Source organism: Xenopus tropicalis, chromosome 4, assembly GCF_000004195.4.
Source record: "Xenopus tropicalis strain Nigerian chromosome 4, UCB_Xtro_10.0, whole genome shotgun sequence".
In the NCBI taxonomy this organism is placed as follows: Eukaryota; Metazoa; Chordata; class Amphibia; order Anura; family Pipidae; genus Xenopus; species Xenopus tropicalis.
The window spans coordinates 1,986,844-2,006,291 of NC_030680.2; the positions used below are offsets into that span (position 1 = coordinate 1,986,844).

The 19,448-nt window shown below is 45.8% G+C and overlaps 1 protein-coding gene across 3 annotated transcripts in view; it reads left to right on the plus strand.

Moving 5' to 3' along the window:
- The window catches only part of LOC100498645, a 94,024-nt gene that overhangs the window by 54,931 nt on the left and 19,645 nt on the right, over positions 1–19,448 (plus strand). Inside the window, exons 13-14 of one of the 3 annotated variants that reach the window (XR_004222185.1) lie at positions 14,223–14,322; positions 14,893–14,988. The gene's annotated coding sequence lies outside the window, so the exon portion shown is untranslated. Of the gene's footprint in view, positions 1–14,222; positions 14,989–15,684; positions 16,280–19,448 lie in introns of those variants that run through there. The other 2 variants (XR_004222186.1, XR_004222184.1) reach the window with 2 other exon arrangements.

Sequence of the window (19,448 nt, forward strand, 5' to 3'; positions counted from 1 at the left end):
TAAAGCTGTATGGAAATAATGTTTAGATGAAGGACTAACAGACAGTGGTAGGTTTTATATCACTGATGCTTTCTGGATACATTTCAGCTTTATTCTATAATAATCATATTACATGATGGAGGAGTAAAGTTGTCATTTTCAGCCTGGTCCCAGATAAATCAGCTTTTCTATTACATTATCATGAAATGAAAGACTTTATTGCTATTAATAAACCTTAAACCTACCCATTGAACCCAACATCCCAACCCAATTCCTCTTTCCCAGCCCCAGTAGATCAACCTGAGCAGAGTATTAATATTTATTCCCAATGCTGAGCCGACACATGGTGGGACAATGGAGTTTCTCCAGTTACCAGTCTGGTACCGACTCATTCTCATTGCTGGAAGGCCTATTTACAAAAAGTCTATGAAGATTTTCATTCATCCAGGTCATGGTATATCTAGTATAAATAAATTTAAAGCAACTGGACTTGTTTAGTAATCATTGAAGATGTTTCACTACTCATCCGAGCAGCTTCTTCAGCTTCTTCTTCTGAAGCTGCTCGGATGAGTAGTGAAACGTCTTCAATGATTACTAAACAAGTCCAGTTGCTTTAAATTTATTTATACTAGATATCTATTTACAAAAAGTTTCTACCCCTCCCCATTGTTCTCCTACTGGGTATCCCTCATCCTGCTCTTGCTTGGACTCGTACATAGTATAGTCATTTATTCAACATTCAGCTTAAATGGACCCCTGGGGAAAAGCCTAATGAGGGCAGTGCTTTTTTTTTTTTTTTTTTTTATAATCATGAAATCACAGGTAGAAGGTTGGTCATTTTAGTCCTTGGGCGCCCAACAAATGGACACAGTGATTTTGATCTCTTAACCAGGCAATTAATGTGCTAATGAGCAGCTTTACTGTTTACTAATAACCAGTTGTAACTGTCTCATTGGTAATAGGAGAAGAGGCATTAGTGATAGAGGCTGTAGGCCAGTATCTAGGTTGAGAAAATTTTGCTTAAAAAAATGTTTTGGGACCCAGAACTTTTACAATATTGGGCCCTATAAGCAGGCAACATTCATAGCCGTATAGAATAACCTTAAGGAAGTCCTGACAAATTCACAATTTCACTATCCTGGTGCAAAACGTTCTTGCAAGGTTTTGGGAAAGTGCGAGGCCCTAGAATGGCCTTTAGGGGAAGGTCGGGCATAACGGTTCCCTTACTGTACTGAATAAGGGAAATACTGGGGCCCGACTGGCACTATTTCCATTTGGCACAATTGTGATCGCTGCGCACAATGAGGGCAGGGCTCCAAGGGAAGGACATTACAGGCATGAGTTATAAGGGGATAGTGTGTGTCTGCAGAAGGAAAGCTCATAGAGATAAAAGCAATGTATCACCCATTGCCACGTAAAGACTTGTGCCATAAAATCATTAAGAGCTGGGATCCCCAACCTTTTATACACATGAGTAGTGATGAGCAGATTTTTTTGCCAGGCATGGATCCGCAGCAAATTTCTGCATTTCGCCATTGGCAAATTATTTTGTGAAACTTCCATAAAAAATTTGCCGTAGAAATGTTTTTTTGTTGCACGTCAATTCGGGCGCGGTTGTGTCAAAATTGGGCTCGGTCAGGTCAAATAACTGCAGGTGATTAAAAAAAAATAGATGCGTGCGACAAAAAAAAATCGCGTGACATGAATTTTTCACTGTTTCGCTGATTTTATGGTGAAGCTAAACGGGACAGATTCGCTCATCGCTACGTGTGAGCCACATTTAAATGGAAAAAGTGTTGGGGTATGAAAAAGTCTCCTGGGGTGCCAATAAGAGCTGTATTTGGCTATTTAATAGCCCCTATCTGAACAGGCAGCCAACAGGGGGCATTATACTTGGTTTTTATGCAGCTACAACTTGCCTCCTACCCAGAAATTCAAAAAGAAGCCCCAGCTTTGAGGCCACCGACTGAGCAATGATTAGATTGGAAACCAGAATGACAGCCAATGCGATAAAGGAACCAAGACCAGGGCACGGGGTAACAATGCCACATGTTACAAACCCTGTATCCCTGATCCCCCTGGGAGTAACCGGGTGCTATGTCCTCACTGTACTAATCTGAATATATGGGAAAATATTTATATACTATCATGTGATAGTGTGAAATCTGTTATCTCAAACATTGGCTCTCGCATCGGATTTGAACAAACGAGTGTTGGCTCTGTTATACGGTTTTTTAGGTTAAGTTTGACTTTACTGCCAGTTACTACTCCTCTGATATTATCTTTATTTCTCGCTCCTGAGCCGGAACCCTCGCTGTCTGTATATTATTCTATTGTTATGTCCGACTCCTGACTGTTATTCACTTCTCTTTTGTGAATATTGTGGGGATCATAGGAACGTTCCACAGTGACAATTCTGCAATGTAATTGGTCACCGTACTGAACAGTAACACAGGGAGACTGAGCTGTGACTCCCAATAGTCACACAGGTCCAGCAACAACTCCGCACAGAGAAAACCCCATATTGGTGCTGCCACGGATAAGCCACGGTCAGTAGTCAGAGCCGCCATGATGAAAACACTCACGTACATATTACAAGTGGAAACATGATTCAAGATTTTACATAAATATGATCCAAATTTCCAGTTCTCTGTTAGAATATAATGAGCATAAAGCCCGGGAAGGGGGCAAAAGGTAAAATCAGCCGCAGCCAAGTGCAGAAACCCAATGTTACTGTTTTTCCTCTTCATGATGAACCTGTTATAGCGATGCCCCCAGAGATGCCCCCAGCATTGCCCCCCAATCCCAGGGTGCGGGAAAGCGCAGTCAGCACGAAAGGCACTTCCATTATTATTATTATTATTAACATTTATTTATAAAGTGCCAACATACCCCGCAGCGCTGTACAATAAGTGGGTTTCATACATTGGACATACAGAGTGGGACTTCACGTGGGTTTTTAGTAAAAGTGCGCCAAACTCCACAGAGATGATTGACAGTATTCTTAGCCAATGGGCAAACCCGGGGGAACCTTCAAGCCTGAACCCATAGCCAACTAGAACGTAGATTTTATGATCAGGGACTGCAGGTGCCTTTTTCCTATTGAGTCCGGCAGCCTGTCAGTAAAATTTAAAGACAAATGCACCACAGCTCAGCGCCCTCAAGGTAATGGCTCTGTTCCTTCTTAAGACAACTCCGCCCCTTTTTGGGATGGCCATGCCCCATGCTGGGCACCAAAAATGTAACCCCTATTTGGCTATGAAATAGTTAAATCCCAGGCTAGTATGGTTTAGAGCATGGGATACATTCGACTCTCTTAAACAGGATGGGCCTTCGCTAGGTGGAAGAGATCATGCAGGGTCAAGGGGTGTAGTGGAACTACAACTCACTGTAGCTGTGTAGTGCAGAATTATTTAAGATGGATGCCAGAAAGGTTCTTACAGTTGAACTATAGCACAATTATTGTCAGAGACAAATGATGAAGCAGGGTTATACTCACAAACTCAGTTACAGATGTTATTATGATAGTAGTACTCTGAGGACAACAAGAGGGAGTCTGGGCAGGGTAAATGCCCCTGGCAGCTTTGCACCCCCTTATGGAAGCAGTCAGGATAGATACCTCAGTCCCCATGTTGATAACCCCTAGCGAGAGTCCTCCGTGTGAGTAAGGATCAGGGTTTATTCTAATCTGTCTCCTATCTCTACCCCATGGCCCTACTGCTGAGGCAACATTGCCGGATGGAAGGGTACTTCCTACTACTTTCCTTGGTGGGGCTGCAAACTGCCCTTTCTTCCTTCCCTCTCTACCTCACTCCCCTAGAGAGTGCTCGACTAGAGTAACTATCTAACTGGTCCTCATTCACGGGGCCCTGTCCCCAACTTCACCAATGGATGTTCTCACTCTGGGGCAAATTGCTTTACTGGGGACTGTTTCTGCTCCCAGGCTCAGTGGTCCTTCACCCGAGAAGCAGAGGCAGCCAAAGAGGAAGCCACATCCTCCTGCTAAACACTATATCAGTCTGCAGGGGGCGTGTACAACAATAATAACCAATAAGATGTAAGGCAGGGGTGGGCAAACTTTTTGGCTCACGGGCCAAATTTACTCACCCCCCGGGCCGGACAGGGCCAGGGCAGGGAAGGGCCAGGCCAGCGTTATGCCCCCTTCGTCTCTTTAATTCCGGCTCGCCAATGACACCAAGTCTCGTGTGATGAGACTTGGCATCATCGGCGGGCCGGATTAAAAAGGCCAAGGGGCTGGATGTGGCCCGCGGGCTGTAGTTTGCCCACCCCTGATATAAGGCATAGTGCCAACTAGATACATGGGGCTCTGCCCAGTAACAGTAATAGAAAGAACTGGTAGGGGATTAAAGCTATAGGAGGGCTAAACCCTATGGGTCCCTACAATATAGTGAATAAAGTGCCCCCTATTGTAAAATATAGGGATATTATAAGTGTAAGGGATGAGGCTGAAGGCCAAGTGCTTTAATACAAGTCATGGGACTCCGAGGTGACTTGGGGCAGGGACTGATGGGAATGTGATAGGGACCTTAGATTGTAAGCTCACTGGGGCAGGGGCTGATGGGAATGGGATAGGGACCTTAGATTGTAAGCTCACTGGGGCAGGGGCTGATGGGAATGTGATAGGGACCTTAGATTGTAAGCTCACTGGGGCAGGGACTGATGGGAATGTGATAGGGATATTAGATTGTAAGCTCACTGGGCAGGGGCTGCTGGGAATGTGATAGGGACCTTAGAATGTAAGCTCACTGGGGCAGGGACTGATGGGAATGTGATAGGGCCCTTAGATTGTAAGCTCACTGGGGCAGGGACTGATGGGAATGGGATAGGGACCTTATATTGTAAGCTCACTGGGGCAGGGGCTGATGGGATAGGGACCTTAGATTGTAAGCTCACTGGGGCAGGGGCTGATGGGAATGTGATAGGGACCTTAGATTGTAAAGTCCACGGCTTGAGCAGCTGCACCCAAAAGCTCCAGTATGTGGGGGGAAAGTGACGGAATGTGACCCCACTGCATTCCACCTTGGGGCCTACTAGCAACTATAATGTGACCTACCTTTTGGGGCCCCTGTTATACTATTCCTGGTGTCTCACCTGTATAACCTGTTCCTTAAACTGCTGCAACTGAAAGTAAAATTCAGAGTTGGATTGTAAAGAGCACAGAGCAATATCACTCACTGGGGCCCTAATGCACCGACACCAGATGGGGCCCCCAGGGATACAGGAGAAACTGGGAATCGGCCTGAATCCCCCCGTCCTGTTCTGCTTTATACTGGTCTCTGTCTCACTGCCGGGAACTGGTAAGTACATTCCTATTCCCCCCAGTCTGGGTAACACTGTGCGGCTCTGTATAGTAATACTGAGTATCTAGTGACAGATCCGCCCCAGCTTTATTGGTTATAGAGAGGCCTGGCCCCTCCCAGTCTGGGGCGGGTAACACTGTGCGGCTCTGTATAGTAATACTGAGTATCTAGTGACAGATCTGCCCCAGCTTTATTGGTTATAGAGAGGCCTGGCCCCTCCCAGTCTGGGGCGGGTAACACTGTGCGGCTCTGTATAGTAATACTGAGTATCTAGTGACAGATCTGCCCCAGCTTTATTGGTTATAGAGAGGCCTGGCCCCTCCCAGTCTGGGGCGGGTAACACTGTGCGGCTCTGTATAGTAATACTGAGTATCTAGTGACAGATCTGCCCCAGCTTTATTGGTTATAGAGAGGCCTGGCCCCTCCCAGTCTGGGGCGGGTAACACTGTGCGGCTCTGTATAGTAATACTGAGTATCTAGTGACAGATCTGCCCCAGCTTTATTGGTTATAGAGAGGCCTGGCCCCTCCCAGTCTGGGGCGGGTAACACTGTGCGGCTCTGTATAGTAATACTGAGTATCTAGTGACAGATCTGCCCCAGCTTTATTGGTTATAGAGAGGCCTGGCCCCTCCCAGTCTGGGGCAGGTAACACTGTGCGGCTCTGTATAGTAATACTGAGTATCTAGTGACAGATCTGCCCCAGCTTTATTGGTTATAGAGAGGCCTGGCCCCTCCCAGTCTGGGGCAGGTAACACTGTGCGGCTCTGTATAGTAATACTGAGTATCTAGTGACAGATCTGCCCCAGCTTTATTGGTTATAGAGAGGCCTGGCCCCTCCCAGTCTGGGGCGGGTAACACTGTGCGGCTCTGTATAGTAATACTGAGTATCTAGTGACAGATCTGCCCCAGCTTTATTGGTTATAGGTTATTGGGGTTGACACCCATAAAAGTGATGGGTGCGGGTGCTCGTGCCCCAGCTGGGGGAGCCAATATAGGGAATCACAAAAGGAAAATTCGGCAGAGAGTCTGGTTCTCCAAAAAAAAGTTTCAAAGTAGCTGAATATTGAAGCAAAGCAGTTCAGTTGATTATATCCCTACACATAAAGCCAAAGAAGCCTCGTTTCGTACCAAAAATGGTACTGGCGAATCAGATTTCAAAGGGACTTACCAATCACAGTGTACATATAATCAGAGTTAATTATCAACTGTGGTTAATTAAGAAGCAAATATGTTAGAATATAAAAGCTTTGAAAGAATTGTATCCGCCATTGGGCACAATTATTGTGTTGAACAGACTGTTCCTCGACTTCAGCTGATTCTTCCGCTTCATCTTATTCTTAGCGCCCCCCATATCTAAACGCTACTCCTCCTACAGTTTTAGGGGTACAGCACCCAAACTCCCCATGCTTCTTCGCCCTATAGCGGAGCAGGGTGCCTGTGTGTATCTAAGCGATCCGGCCCCCCGTCTTTTTGTGGCGCCGCTCCGAACCCCCCAATTTTCCCATTGACTTTTACAGGGAAGATTTTCAAACTGCTGTCACTCTTACAGCTTTGGGGCTACACCCCCCAAACTTGAATAACATAATCATGGGGTTACCCCAAATGAAACAGCGACATTTGTTGTATGACCTAAAGTGGGAGGGGCCAACAAAAGCCAATCAAATTTCACTCGTTGACTTTTATGGGGAAATTGAAACTGCTGCCAAACTTACAGCTTTGAGGCTACACTCCCCAAACTTGAATCACATAGTCATGGGCTCAGCCTGAATGAAAATATGATGATTGTTGGATGCCCAAAAGTGGGCAGAGCTGTGAACAGCCAATCAGATTTTACCTATTGACTTTCAATGGAGAAATTCAACCTGCTGCAATTCTCACAGTATTAACCCCAAACTTTTCACAGTTGGTCACTAGGGGACTGCAGTTTTAGTTTTGATTTAATAATGGGCAGAGCCACCAACAGCCAATCAGATTACAGTTGGAGCATGATTTTCAATGGGGAAATTCAACCTGCTGCCATTCTCAACACCAGGGTCACTAGGGGACTGCATTTTTAGGTTTTAATACATACTATTATTGTTATGGATGTGCTTTTCTTCCCACCATCCCAAAAAAACATTGGCATATGAAGGGGCAAATTTAGCACCCATAGCCGTACCATAGCATTGCAGATATTTCCTATCAAAATAGAAAAAAAATGTGAGTTAGCAAAAAAAAGAATGGCTTGTAAAATAAAAGTGATAAAGTTGTCTTCATAAGTGCTATAGTGAACTATTGTTGGTTATATTCAGTGGCCTTAAGACCCAGCTGGTGGGATGTGCATGAATACATAGACACAACATCAATGGAGGCCCACTTACAGTTTTCTTGTTGCCAGTGGAAATTACAATTTCTCGATTGGTACGCACTCCAGACACGGGTGAAGGTGGTTTAAGAAATAGCTTTATTCCCATTTGTCCTGACGCGTTTCGTGTCTTTCAACAGTGGAAATTACCCAACGCATGCAGTAAATCTCCACTGTCTCTTAGATCAGTGTTTTTCAACCTTTTTTGGGCAAAGGCACACTTGTTTCATGAAAAAATCACGAGGCACACCACCATTAGAAAATGTTAAAAAATTTAACTCTGTGCCCAGCAGCAGTGCCCCCCTAGTACATTGGTGCCCAGCAGCAGTGCCCCCTAGTACATTGGTGCCAAGAGCAGTGCCCCCCTAGTACATTGGTGCCCAGCAGCAGTGCCCCCCTAGTACATTGGTGCCAAGAGCAGTGCCCCCCTAGTACATTGGTGCCCTGCCTACGGCACACCAGGCAACATCTCGCGGCACACTAGTGTGCCGCGGAACAGTGGTTGAAAAACGCTGTCTTAGATAACTGGGTAACCTTAAACCTAAGGGCTGGAGAAAATGGTCAGTGTATTCACACAATACAATTATTGGTCGCCCTAAGGGAGGTCTCTGGTAAATAATGAAAAACCGCAGTTCTGGGTTTATCACTTTTTTAGAAATGAAACTTGTTTCTCATCAATTATGTTAAATTGTAGGGCCTCTTATAACAATTTATCCAGTTCTAATTCAAAAGGGATTATAGGATTTTTATCAAGCAATTTGTAAGAATCTTTTTCAGATGGTTTCCTATACGCTTCTGCTAGATAATCTTTTTTGTTAAGTGTGACTATTTGACCACCTTTGTCTGCTTTTCTTATTACAATATAAACAAGAATATGGACAGAGCACTGGGATTCCAAATCGATTAAAAAGTCATTTTTATTAATTCATATAAAAGCATCACAGAGACCTAGACACCCAGCTTTACGCGCTTGATCAGAAGCTGCTTAAGTGCCCCACAATACAGGCATGGGATCCCTTATCCGGAAACCCATTATCCAGAAAGCTCCGAATTATGGAAAGCCTGTGTAGGGGTTTACCAAAAACAGGCCCCTAGGACAGGAACCCCTAGAACAGGGACACTGGGATGACTGGGTGGTTAAACAGTTAACAGGGCGGATACCTGCAGTTCGGGTTATGGCCACAGGGTGGTACCTAGGCCCATATAAGGGAAGCAGCAGGTGCTGTGGGGATGGTTAGTCCAGGGACTGCTCCAGTAATGGAGTGGGTGCCCCGGGCACAGTTCTAAGATAGGAGTTTTGTAATAGATCGCTCTAGGAGTGATATGTAGAGTAGCGAGTTTAGAATGGGCGGACATGGCCCCTCCAGGAGTAGTAAGCGAGGTTAAGACCTCCCGGCATTACATCAGCCGGAGTGCAGGGAACTAAGTGGCTAGGGAAGGTGTACCAAGGCACCACTAGTCCAGGAGGCCGGATCTGAGGATGCCCAGTGAGAGTACCGGTGTGGGTCCCTGTGGGGTAACGTCCTAGCGTGAGTACCGGGGGAACTCTATGGTAGAGTGTCTTGCCGTGAGTACCGGGGAGAGCCCCTAGATGGGAACACATGTCGGGAGTACCGTTGGGTAGGCCAACAGGAGATGGTATTCAATGAGATGTATGGAGATATACCCTGCACTGTATACTATGGTTAAGCTGCTCCTGGAGAGGTGTTCGTCCAATAAACCTTTTCATCTATTTTATTCATATACCCGTGTGGTGAGATCTGTTAGTCCGGAGAGACACACCAACCTATGAAGTTCCCAGGGGGTAGGAAATAAGTCCATACCAATATCCCTGGGTGGAGGCACGCCATTGCTGGGAAACGCCTGTCCCCAAAGTAAGCGGGGCTCAGGACTCCTGTAGCGCCAAGCAAGTAAAGCAGTAGTACCACAGTATCTGCACAGGTGGGCTACATTTGGAGGCACTGCTGAGATGAGAGCAGGAACTGTTCAGCGGACAGGGCTCTAAAGGAACTGAGGCCTAGTGTGTCTGTGAAACCCTTCTTCCTATCGGGCTAGAGTTGGGCCATCCTGATCCGCATCCCAAGGTGGGATTTGGCGCGAAAAGAGGAGCAAGGGCGCTCTTAGCCAATAGGATTACAGGAAAATTGGCGCCAAGAGAGAGCCGGGGAAGACACGTGAGATTGAGGCGTGCCAGAGGGGGAAACTACCTAATTTGCATGTCGACCGCCCCGTGAGGTTCAGCGGCCAATAGGACATGTTAGAAAGTGCGCCAAGGGCTGAGGAAGTGACGATGCTAGTTGACGTCACGGCGGCCATTTTGAGACTTTCTCAGTTGGCAGTGAGTCGTGAGAGTAAGCTCCTCTACAACTCCACAGCAAGCATGTCGATTAAGTCCGGAAGTGAAAGAGGGAGTGAGACACCCATGCTTTCTAGACCGGAAGTTGGTAGCCTGTATGACGCCAATATTCGATACGTGTGGCTAGGATCTTTTGTAGAGAAGCCCACGCCGTTGGGAGAATTCCTCATGGTGCCAATATGTGGTGACTGCGGGGCCGAAGTCCATTCAGCTCTTAAACAGGCCCTGGGTCGCTGCCCCAGCTGTGGACACAGAGGCTGGATGGGACCTTTGAGAGAGGACAAGCTAAATGAGGGATACAGAACCACGCTGGCAATGTTGACGACTCTAAATACCAACCCGCCAAGTCCAGCTGTATATGGGCGATACCTAGGGGACGGTGATCTTACCCTGGTGTCCGGACCACTACAACTGTATCCCTGGAAGGTGGAGATCTTGGGGTCAGTAGCCTCAGGGGATGTAAGTAATGAGAAACCCCAGGGGGTGGATGAGGAGTCCCAAGGTTGGGAATCCCAGACCGAACGGGTAGAGAGTGAGCCTGCAGCCATTTTACCCGAAGCCCCTAGTATCAGTCAAGCCCAGGCTACGGTTGAGCCAGAACCCCAAGGGGTGCAGCCAGGCCCGGAGGTGGCCGCGCAGAGTCCCGAGCCCACTAGTGATAATGGGGGACCACCCGAAGTAAAGTCTCTACCACCCTATATAGAAGTTCTCAAAAAGAGACATGAAACCTCTGACGGAGACAATGGGGCAGTTAGTACCCCTAATCCCGGATGGGATAACCTGGATGAGACGGAGGAGGAAGACTTCTATAGTCCTCAGTTGTTTAAACTGCCTAATAGTATCCTAGCTCCTAGAAAAATTACGAAGGAGGAGGAGAAGGACTTCTGGGTTCTGCCTGGTAAGGGTGACCCTGATATATTCTGCCGAGTGTCCAGAATACAACGGGTCATGAATTACAAGATATTTAGACTATGGGGATACTATATGCCGTACGCACCTCTTTGGGTGTATGATAAAATGGAGTCCCTGATGGATGATTGGGTGGTGGCGGAGATAGCAGCCAAGGAAAGGAAGGCTGGGAAGTGCCTGCACCATGCTGATCCCATGAAGAAAATGGCGGCCTGGAAGTTTGTCAGGGCGTTGGAAAAAGAGTGGTGGTGGGGCCGCACTGTGCTACGCCACACCGTATATAGCTGCGGGAGGAAAAACCCAGAGCCGCGCTATTTTAGTACAGACGTTGAATTGCCCAGTGGGGTACAAGTAGAAAAGCCGCATCCATACTATTATGCTTCATATATCGATATTCAGATGCGATTCGCATATATGGTGTGAGAAAGTCTTCTGTGGGACTTGTTTAATCCCAGGCGGGAACTTTTCAGTTCAGGGGTGTGTGTGACACCTACCGTTTAGGTGTGCCCCCAGGAGGGACCTGTCCTTTTCCCAGGAGGGAACAGTCGGCGATAGTAAGGAACATCTACACCGCAGCCAACCGGCTGGTTGGGAGGAAAGTGCTGCTCCTGTCACGATTCCCGGAGGGGAGATTCTGAGTTAGCCCAAGAGGGCGCACGTTTGCCTAATGCCCACCCGTTGGTGGATGAACGGACCCAAGGTGGAATCACCTTGGGAGCTGGACTCCCTCAAGGAGGAGGGGAGGGCCAGGAAAAGAAAAAGTTGCCTTTATTTTCTTTGCTGCAAAATAAAGAATGTGTTTTGATGTCGGGCAAATAAAATGTCCTTTCTTTTCTTTTGAGTGTGAAATGTCTAAGGGACAGAGACTCTTGTGGGACTTTCACAAAGACTTTGGAGGGTGGGATTGGTTTGCATGTCTCACTTTTCCTTTCCAGTCCATCCATTGTACCCTGGCAGTCTCCTGGAGGAGCTGTGAAGCGTGATGTGAAAACAACATGGTAAATGTATTGTATTTAGTAGAATGTGTGTCAGCCAGGAGGTGACAATTTTCTTGTAGGGGGAGAATGTAGGGGTTTACCAAAAACAGGCCCCTAGGACAGGAACCCCTAGAACAGGGACACTGGGATGACTGGGTGGTTAAACAGTTAACAGGGCGGATACCTGCAGTTCGGGTTATGGCCACAGGGTGGTACCTAGGCCCATATAAGGGAAGCAGCAGGTGCTGTGGGGATGGTTAGTCCAGGGACTGCTCCAGTAATGGAGTGGGTGCCCCGGGCACAGTTCTAAGATAGGAGTTTTGTAATAGATCGCTCTAGGAGTGATATGTAGAGTAGCGAGTTTAGAATGGGCGGACATGGCCCCTACAGGAGTAGTAAGCGAGGTTAAGACCTCCCGGCATTACATCAGCCGGAGTGCAGGGAACTAAGTGGCTAGGGAAGGTGTACCAAGGCACCACTAGTCCAGGAGGCCGGATCTGAGGATGCCCAGTGAGAGTACCGGTGTGGGTCCCTGTGGGGTAACGTCCTAGCGTGAGTACCGGGGGAACTCTATGGTAGAGTGTCTTGCCGTGAGTACCGGGGAGAGCCCCTAGATGGGAACACATGTCGGGAGTACCGTTGGGTAGGCCAACAGGAGATGGTACTCAATGAGATGTATGGAGATATACCCTGCACTGTATACTATGGTTAAGCTGCTCCTGGAGAGGTGTTCGTCCAATAAACCTTTTCATCTATTTTATTCATATACCCGTGTGGTGAGATCTGTTAGTCCGGAGAGACACACCAACCTATGAAGTTCCCAGGGGGTAGGAAATAAGTCCATACCAATATCCCTGGGTGGAGGCACGCCATTGCTGGGAAACGCCTGTCCCCAAAGTAAGCGGGGCTCAGGACTCCTGTAGCGCCAAGCAAGTAAAGCAGTAGTACCACAGTATCTGCACAGGTGGGCTACACCTGTCTCCCATAGACTCCATTTTAATCAAATAATTTAGAATTTTAAAACTGATTTCCTTTTTCTCTGTAATAATAAAACAGTACCTGTACTTGATCCCAACTAAGATATAATTACCCCTTATTGGGGCAGAACAGCCCTATTGGGTTTATTTAATGGTTAAATGATCCCCTTTTCTCTGTAATAATAAAACAGTACCTGTACTTGATCCCAACTAAGATATAATTACCCCTTATTGGGGCAGAACAGCCCTATTGGGTTTATTTAATGGTTAAATGATTCCCTTTTCTCTGTAATAATAAAACAGTACCTGTACTTGATCCCAACTAAGATATAATTACCCCTTATTGGGGGCAGAACAGCCCTATTGGGTTTATTTCATGGTTAAATGATTCCCTTTTCTCTGTAATAATAAAACAGTACCTGTACTTGATCCCAACTAAGATATAATTACCCCTTATTGGGGCAGAACAGCCCTATTGGGTTTATTTCATGGTTAAATGATTCCCTTTTCTCTGTAATAATAAAACAGTACCTGTACTTGATCCCAACTAAGATATAATTACCCCTTATTGGGGCAGAACAGCCCTATTGATCCCAACTAAGATATAATTAATCCTTATTGGATGTAAAACAATCCTATTGGGTTTAAATAATGTTTTATTGATTTTGTTAGTAGACTTAAGGTATGGAGATCCAAATTACGGAAAGACCCCTTATCTGGAATACCCTTGGTCCCAAGCATTCTGGATAACGGGTCCTATACCTGTACCAAACATTTAAATACACCCTTGGTCACCCCCACATTGAGTGTTAACCCTATACATGTAATAATAAAAAAAAATTTGTAAACTCTTGTTTTTATTGATTTTTTTACATGTTTCATTGTAACATTTGTTGTCGATTTTTGTATGAATAACAATTTTTATATTAAGCATATTATCTGGCTCAGTATTCTCGTGTTCGTTCAGAATTGTTGTATATAACAGAAAAGAAAAAATAAACATTGTAAAAGAACCAATATAACATATAACAATAACTATATTGATACGTATTGTTTGTTACTAACAAGTTCAGATTCTCCCTCATTTATCTCATGCTTTCAGTTAGATTAAAGGGGGGGTCCCTACCCATAGCTTTGTGATCCAGAGAGATTGTCCTTATTCAGTATCCAGGTATCCCATATCTTCAGATATAGTTCTGTTTCATTTTCCAGTTGGTGTTTGAGAATTTTGTTGGTGTGTATATATTCACTGATGAAATGGCGGGAAGCCATGAAATGTGTAAAGCTGGGTGTCTAGGTCTCTGTGATGCTTTTATATGAATTAATAAAAGTGACTTTTTAATTGATTTGGAATCCCAGTGCTTCCTCCATATTCTTGTTTGGATTGGTGAAATATGCCTGGATCGGGGGTGTCTGGTGACGTGGCAGCACGGGCCCTAGAGGCAGTGGATTCGGTCCGGTGAGTGCTCCCCTTTACTATATCTTATTACAATATCCATGTTGTTCTCTAGGCTATAGAATGCCCTTTTCTCTTTTATTGTAAGATTATTTTTATCAGAAGGGGATCTCTGTCTACACTCAATTCTAGCTCAACATATTCACAGTGTGATCTTTTGGATATACTGGATAAAAGTTTGATCTAGATCTCGCTGTAGTTGTTCTAATTGCAAAACTATGTTCATTTTCTTTAAAGCTAGAGACATTAGACTGTAAAACTGTAGGATTAACCTCATTAACTTCATCACTCCTATTTCTATTATCAACATGATCGTCATCATAAAAATGTTTTTTCAATAGTAATTTACGCACAAACCAATTAATATCTGTAATAGTATTAAACAAATCAAAGTCTTTTACTGGACAGAAGGTGAGGCCTTTCTCTGGAACACTCAGAATTCTGTCGGAGAGATTCAGAACCTTTTCCTCCTTCGGTCTCTCGATGTTCTGGTGTCTTCCTCGCCGGATTTGCTTGAGCGAGAGTTCATTTTGTTTTTCCACTTGGACCACTTGTCTTGTCTGTTTTTTGCAGAGGAGGAAGATTTTGATCTCATTTCATCATCAGAGACGGCCTCTTTTCTACGTATATCTCTAGCAGCCTGAGAAGGCAGAGGAGAAGCAGCCGCCGGTATCTGATTCATTGTTACTTTCAAAACTAACCCGAAAAACTGACTCGTTTATCTTTTAGCTGTTTTCAAAATAGATTTACGTGTAATATTTCCACTCCGACCAGTAAAAGGCCTCTTGTTTATCAAAAGACTGTGTCTAGCAAGTTGCCCGGGGCAATCCTGGTGGGTCCCAGCGCTAGTGGCCTCCACTGCTTGGGCCCAGGTCACAGGTAGGTTTGCAGCAGTGTAGCGGGTGGAATCGGAGTCAATTGGTGGGAGGGGTGGGTCCCAGCGCTAGTGGCCTCCACTGCTTGGGCCCAGGTCACAGGTAGGTTTGCAGCAGTGTAGCGGGTGGAATCGGAGTCAATTGGTGGGAGGGGTGGGTCCCAGCGCTAGTGGCCTCCACTGCTTGGGCCCAGGTCACAGGTAGGTTTGCAGCAGTGTAGCGGGTGGAATCGGAGGCAAGGGGTGGGAGGGGTGGGTGCCAGCAGGGAGGGGGAGTCTGTGGGGCCCTGGAAGGTTCTCTGGTGGGCCCAAGGGTCTCCAGTCTGACACTTGCCTTCACCAGATGGTACATTGCATCCCCCCATTACTGAAGCTGATAATTATATAGCGGCTCATTTACACTCATTGGCATTTTCAGCCAGCGCCTGAATCTTTATTGCACTTTATTCTCTAATTAATGTGTTAATAATCTTGTTTTTCTTACTTTTCAGACCCAGTGGGAGTGAAAGTGAGCGACTCGCAGTGAAAGTACTGAGGGACCAGGATGTGTTTATCCCATGTACAATCACTGGATACAGCAGCGCAGAACTGGACCTACAGCGCCTCTCTGTCCATTGGACCCTGGGATCCGGCCCAGTTTATATGTATGACAGAGGCTCCCACAACCCCATCAGGCCCCCGATGTTATTATAGAGGAAGAAACAGAGAGGGGGGTTACATGCCGAGTCAGTAATTATTACCCCAAAATGATAAAGATCCACTGGATAAAATACGTCGGTGTTGCTCAGCAGAATGTTCTGCCCCGAGGAGTCTCCACCAATGAGCCGCTAGAGAATGGGGACGGAACCTTCAGTGTAACCAGTCAGCTGATGATAAAGCTGATTCTTGGGGATAATTGGGGGGGGGGATTATTCCTGTATCAGATCCCTGGAGAATAATCTTGTTCTGGATTTTATTCTGTCTGTAAAACATAAGTGTTGGGTATCATACATAGGTACAGTAATTAAAGGGAAACTAAACCCTGTGGCACAGCGCGGCTCAACCAAACGTTACTCAGCTGTTCAAGGAAATAAATCTCATTTTTTTAATAAAACAACTCTCGGGAGTTTATGTGATTTTCTAAAAACAAAAAAAAATGGATTTTTAGTAAATGTGCCCTTATGTGTGTAACAGTAAGTATGTATGTATGTATATTTTTATTTATAAAGTGCTACTTATGTACCCAGCGCTGTACAGTAGAATACATTAATACAAACAGGGGGTTATTAAGATAATAGATAAATACAAAGTACAACAATAAATACAAATAAATACAAGATACAGTTGCAATAAGTTAAGAGTCAAAGACACAAGAGGATGGAGGTCCCTGCCCCGTAGAGCTTACAATCTATACAAGTGGGAAAAATTATGAAAAAAAAAAAGTAAAATTAGGTAAAAATGTGCAATTAGTGTGCGTTGTGTTTGTGTAATGGGTGCAAATGTGTTACCTGGGGGCAGGTGGGGCAGATCTCACTGGCACTGGTTCCACCAATATCAATGAGAAGCAGAGAAAAAGGGGGCAGCTGTAGGGCAGTTAGGTGCAGTTTAATACCCCAACAGCCGATACATGATGATGACACGGCTGCAGTTAGGGCCATTGCTGGGGCCGTTGTAGGCGGAGCGTGCCATCACAGGGGCGGGGTGTGATATCACATGGGCTGGGCCATCACAAGGGTGGGGTGTGATGTCACATGGGCTGGGCCATCACAGGGGCAGGGTATGATGTCACATGGGCTGGGCCATCACAGGGGTGGGGTGTGATGTCACATGGTCTGGGCCATCACAAGGGTGGGGTGTGATGTCACATGGGCTGGGCCATCACAGGGGTGGGGCTAATCCTTGGTTTTCCAAATTGGGAAAACTGGGCAGGTAGTTTTGACCCGTACAGCCTGACTGGAACCCAGACTGTCTGGGCCAAAACTGGACTGGTGGCACCCCTAGGCCATTGGGTTGGGGAAGGGACACAAGAGGGGGTTTTAGTGGGGGCCCCATAAGCTGGAGAGGTACCAAAAGCCACAGAAAAGTGGCACCAGCCATATGTGCTTGAATTTGTTCTGACTGAGATCCACTTTAGATTCCACGATCGGTACTTTATTCAGATTTAGGGCAATATTTTCAAAGTGCCCTATTTATAAGGTAGGTGGACGACATAGGCAGAGAATAGAGGGATCGGTGGAGCTGGGGAAGCAATTAATGGAGCACTCCCTACAATTACACTCACAATGGAATGTCGTTATATAACAATAATTTATGTAAAATTCATTTAACATTTTTCACCCTCTCAGTGGCAGTTACATAGACGTCGGCATCTCAGGGTTATTGTTACATCCGAGGAGACAGAATTTAATGAAGAAGCCGATCACATGACAGAAGGTCTAAGTGACCATAAAGCGGTACCAGGCTGCAGTAAAGGGCGAGATAAACAATCATTTATTAATTAACAAAATGAAAAGAATAACATTAAGAGTGAAGATACAAAGTATCAGAATAGAATTAAAAATTTACAGAATGAAATGACAGAATCTCATTCTACATCCAAACCCCACAAAGATGCTGCTTTTTTATTCCCAATATATTTCTTGGCTCTTGGGAAATAAATATACATTTCACTCAAGGTGATGATTTTAATACAGATTTGTAGCTCTGTCAGATTTTATAGAGGTGAAATAGCAACATTACTGGCGTCTTTTAACCACAACACTGCCCCACTGCGCCCCCTAGTGTTGCTATAGAAGTTGCTGAAAAACATAATTATAGATGCAAGAAAATTCCCCAATGAGAATTCTACTGATAAATAACTTCATTATAGATGCAGGAGAAGTGACCAATGAGAATGCTGATTCCCTGTGTCAGGCCCCTTGCTGGTACCTTACATATAGAGATAATGATGCCATTAGCATTGCACAGTGGGACAGCATCATGGCTGGGTTTACATCCCCTTTAATGCTTTTGCACCTGGGGTCACAGTACATTTTCACAAGCCTCTGTTTATACAAGAGATACAGAAAAGCAGCACCCAGACGTTGCAAAAGATAATGAATCCCGGCAGGGTGGATACACTATGGGAGGAGGTGTTTATCCTGTAGAATTCCCGGTGTCTCATTTGTATAACTTGTTCCTCCAACTCCTGCAACTGAAAGTAAAACTCCTCAGACTTAGCAAAAGATAATGAATTCCAGCAGGGTGGATACACTATGGGAGTAGGTGCTTATGCTAGAGAATTCCTGTTATAACTTGTTCCTCCAACTGCTGAGGCTGGAAGTAAGTCTCCACTAAGCTGGAATGGATTGGGGAGAGCACTGAGCACTGACACCCGATGGATCTGGGAATCGGCCTGAATCCCCCCGTCCTGTTCTGCTTTATACTGGTCTCTGTCTCACTGCCGGGAACTGGTAAGTACATTCCTATTGGAAACAGGTGTCATGGGTTGGATTTGAAATTGATTATGTGTGTTGTAGGCAGGTGGCTGGCAGTACTGTAGGTTGGAAAGTCATAGTATGGAAGGCAGGTAGGTGAGTGAGTGGCAGTACCGTAGGTAGGTGGGTAGGTGAGTGGCAGTACTGTAGGTAGGTAAGTCACAGTATCGTAGGTAGGTGAGTGGCAGTACCTTAGGTAGGTAAGTTGCAGTATCGTAGGTAGGTGAGTGGCAGTACCTTAGGTAGGTAAGTCGCAGTATCGTAGGTAGGTGAGTGGCAATACTGTAGGTAGGTGAGTGGCAGTACCATAAGTAGTAGATGAGTGGCAGAACTGTAGGTAGGTAGGTGAGTGGCAGTACAGTAGGTAGGTAGGTGAGTGGCAAAACTGTAGGTAGGTAGGTGAGTGGCAGTACAGTAGGTAGGTAGGTGAGTGGCAGTACAGTAGGTAGGTGAGTCACAGTACCGTAGGTAGGTGAGTGGCAGTACAGTAGGTAGGTGAGTCGCAGTACCATGGGTAGGTGAGTGGCAGTACCATAGGTAGGTTAGTGGCAGTACAGTAGGTAGGTGAGTGGCAGTACCGTAGGTAGTTGAGTCGCAGTACCGTAGGTAGGTGAGTGGCAGTACAGTAGGTAGGTGAGTCGCAGTACCGTAGGTAGGTGAGTCGCAGTACAGTAGGTAGGTGAGTCACAGTACCGTAGGTAGGTGAGTGGCAGTACAGTAGGTAGGTAGGTCAGTGGCAGTACAGTAGGTAGGTGAGTCGCAGTACCATAGGTAGGTGAGTGGCAGTACAGTAGGTAGGT